The sequence below is a fragment of the Poecilia formosa genome, unplaced genomic scaffold, assembly GCF_000485575.1.
Source record: "Poecilia formosa unplaced genomic scaffold, Poecilia_formosa-5.1.2 Scaffold1020, whole genome shotgun sequence".
NCBI classification, from domain to species: domain Eukaryota; kingdom Metazoa; phylum Chordata; class Actinopteri; order Cyprinodontiformes; family Poeciliidae; genus Poecilia; species Poecilia formosa.
This window is the reverse complement of record NW_006800959.1, coordinates 1,978-6,353: the sequence shown is the minus strand read 5'-3', so window position 1 is coordinate 6,353 and position 4,376 is coordinate 1,978.

The window sequence follows — 4,376 nt, the reverse complement described above, 5'->3', positions numbered from 1 at the left end:
TTAAAGGTGAAGTTTTTCATTAACATAGAGAATATTTACATATTAAGAAATACAGTGAAAAAGATACTTTTGAAACTTTATTCAAATATTTGATTTATCATTTGTGATTCTTCTGTTATTTTTGGGTGTTTGGTTTAAGGGTATATGATTTATTAGTTTTATTCATACTTAATTAGTTTTGGTAAATTACGTTTGTTGTCATCACCTTCCAGGTCGGTTGACATTACAAATATGTCTTTGGGTATCATTTAAATAAAATATTATTCTTGACTAAATGTATAATAGTGCCATTCAATCTGGACTTGAATGTGAAAATTTTCTCACAAGTGGTGAGAATGTAATCATTTTAATAAACTTGTTTTAAAATAAAATGTGAGACGTCACGTGTTTAATTTCTTTGTGCTATACATTTGTTTTTTTGTTACATCTAACAGACTTTACCAGAGCTCAGCTGTAGAAGTGTCATTGATCTTCCACACACTAAAGAACTCAAGAAGAGTCTTGTAGATACTGTATATCGCTAATGTGAAAATCATTTGAACAGCTGAAAAATTTAGACTTAAAGTATTCATTTTATTCTTTTAATTTAATTATTTTAATTTTTATTCTGACCAGAAGCAGTTTGAACAAGTTTTCATTTGGTTAAAGTGAAGGAGGTCTCTAGGACACTTTTTTTTTTTTTTTTACCAAAGATAATCAAAATATCATTGGAAAAATAACAAAATCTGGCCAGCAATTATAAAAACTGTTGCTTTTGAGAAGGCTATGAATATTACAATTTCAGTCTTTATTCCACCATTTAGAGAAAAATAAATCCACCTCTTATATCTTTATTATTGTCTGGTTTAGTTGACAGTTTTAATATCTGATCTGCTTTAAGAAAACAAATTAAGAAATAAGTTATGAAGCCTAGGTGTAGATTCAACCTGTGAGACTGTGAGATCTTCTGGCATCATCGATTGCGATGCCTCTGCCTCAACCAACCAGGACCTGGACTTTATCAAGGAGCAGATCACAGGACCGACAGAGAGCAGCTTAGGTCGAGGCGAGAAGGTGATCAACGTGTTGAAGAAAATAAACCGCACACACTCTATGTGTCTATTCCTGGCTGTGTTATTGCAACATTCATATTTTCTGCAAAGTCTAAAAAAATTATTCAATCTTCTCAAGTTTGGGCCTTATAAAATCCTGTACCCAGTGGTGTCCAAACATTTTACTTTGTGGGCCAAAATGCAAAAGCAAAGCACTCTGATGGCATTATTTCCCCCAAATTAAATCCCCAAAATGCTTGAGGATTTTTTAAATTCACATAGCTACAAAAGTAAGATTATAAAATGTCTTTAATTTAACATATAAAACTTGCAGCAACCCCCACTGTTGCAAATCACAGAGGTGACCTTTCTAATTCTTGGCTCTGTACACCACCATTTTAAATCATCCGACAGTCATGTGATCACATCAGCAGTAGTGATCCAGGACATAAGAACCAAACTACAACACATAATGGTACCACAGCAGAATTACCACAGAGACATGTAAATGAAGATAAATGTCCATCTATTATTTATATTGTCTCCAACATAGAGTTGAATTTAAATGGAAGAATTTGGTGGCATTAGTTGCAATACCAAAACCCACCACCATCCATTGGATGGAAAGTTTCAGGACATGTTTACAGTAAAAGGGTAATGCCACAGGTGTTTGGACTGATGTGGATTGTAAAGTGTGTTTGTTGAAGAGGGATTGACGTCATTATAAATAACCACACCTGAATCATAAAGCATATGTTTTAGCCTCCTAAACCAATATTTACCAATGATGAACTCATTTGTTTTTTCTTCTCCATAGTGGCCTTACAAAGGCCGTTCTAAAGACAACAAAAGGAACGATATCATTCTAACAAAAGGAAGGTCTTTATTAGGTTAAAGTGAAGGACACTTGATATCAAAATAAATAATCAAAATATCAGTGGAAAAATAACAAAAGCTGGTCATAAATTATAAAAAGTGTTGCTTTTGGGGAGGTTCTGAATATTACAAGTTCAGTCTTTCCCATTTAGAGAAAATAAAGCAACCTCTTAAATTTTTATTATCTGTATAAGTTGAACGTTTTAATATCTGATCTGCATTAAGAATAGAAATAAAAGAAATAAGTTTTGTAATAATTCAGCTGGTTCTTAACTGTAAATTAAATTACATTAACATATCCTCCAGCCTATGAGTATTCGGTCTGTAGTATTGAATCAGTCTAAATGGCCAGGATTTCAGCATTTCAATGTGAATCATTTAGTGTGGCTGTGAACAAATCAATTTTAGGAAGACATTTCTGGGGTCAGGGTTATGTTTTTATTTAATCCATTCTTTGTACTAAGATTAATATAACTATATTACGAAATAACATGATAGTGCTTGGAAATTTATTTTCCTCCATGACAGCAAGCTTCTGATGGTATAATTTGTTAGTAAAATATTCTGCTTGAAGTAAAAAGCTTGCTTGTTATCCGTCAGCATGACAAACAAATTAAAGTTAAAAGCATTCAGCTGATCCAAAACACGCTGATGCCAGTGAGCCGCCACATCCAAACAGAATGAGCCACTGAGGGTTCAATTCCCCACCTTTCTTTGTTTGTTTGAACACAGCATTGGGTAAAATATATTTACACTGAATGGCTTAAAGCTCATCTGTTACAATATTTGTTGAAAAAATCTGTAGGTTTTAGTCACTATATCTGACTTAAGATGTCTTGTTATGTGATGATAAAAGGTGGCTTACTTGGCTGTAGAACTTGTTAAGGTTCTGAGGGAGAGGCAGCCAGAACTGGACATCACTGAGCGTGACATCGTTGTGTGTAGATTGTTGCACTTTGCCCTGACCTGGGTGAGTTATGCCGAAACAAGCAATGTTGATCAATGTGCATCAGAAATTAAGCAGATTGTGGTATTTGCTGAGTAGTTTGTTAAGGAGGGGATAATATGTATTTTCCAGGCATATGGTGCCATTTTATCGCTCATTCAAGTAATTATGTTGTCTTCAGTTATAAAAACGCTGTAAAAAGGATTTTAAAAAATGTGACTTTGCATCTTTCGCCTTGATATTGGCCTCTTATTCTTTACAACGTCATTATAAAGTCATAACAGTGGTAAAAAAATTAAAGTTAAAAGCGTTCAGCTGATCCAAAACATGCTGATGCCAGTGAGCCGCCACATCCAAACAGAATGAGCCACTGAGGGTTCAATTCCCCACCTTTCTTTGTTTGCAGTCCACAGCTTTGGAGCTTTTGTAAAAATATTATAAAAAAAAATACTGTGTGTTGTAAAATAATAAAAGCAATCCACTGCCCATTTGTGGAAGAAGGATGTAATAACTTTGTCATGTTGGATTTAAGTTTCCTGACCCACATGCAAGTACTCTCAACACCGGTTTAGTGAAAAGGTTTTTTTAATTGTAGATGGTTCGTACAAATTAAGTCCCACAGGATGGTAGGGGTTCTGCTTGGGTTCTGTTGGAGAGGGGGAGAGATTAGTAGGGGCCGGAGTCGAGGGATCTTGACGGGTTTGACTTATCGGGCTTACTGTCTTTCGTGTGGCCGTAGCTTGAAGGGGAGGGCTAGGATCCGGGAGATGTTTGGCTTCGGCAGGAGGGATCTTAATGTCCAGGCGTGGTTCTTGGCTTGTTCCTGGCGGCTCGCCGTTTCCTGAAAGCAGACACAAAATTACTTGAGTCCTCTCAAAAAAACATCTAAGCAGGGATTCAGGGTTGACTCTGACCAACGAAATGGGACAATCGAGCGATGAGTGACTGTTCCTCCGCTTCTTAAAGATCTGCCAGTCAATCATCTGGAATCAGCTGCCGGTGCGTCAGCCTGTCAGAGCTCTCTTCCGAGATCCTCTATAGAAAAGACCACTCACACTGACCCGAATCCTAACAAACTTCTTTTGAGAACAAAAGCTTTTCTTTATTCATTTAAAACCCTGTTAGGATAGCTCTTTCTTTTCAGCTCTTTATGAACTCTAGTTTTGTGAATCCACCTGTATTCCTCTTTTTTACAGATGAATACAAGTGGTGCTACCTCCGCTGCTCGTCAAGATCATCGACACGCCTCAGTTTCAGCGACTTCGAAACATTAAACAGCTCGGAGAAGAGTTATGTTTACCCTGGAGCAAACCACACCCGCTTTGAACACAGCATTGGGTAAAATATATTTACACTGAATGGCTTAAAGCTCATCTGTTACAATATTAGTTTTGTAATATAACCACACCTGAATCATAAAGCATATGTTTACCAATGATGAACTCATTTGTTTTTTTCTTGGCCGTACAAAGGTCATTCTAAAGACAACAAAAGGAACGATACCGTTCCAACAAAAGGAACGA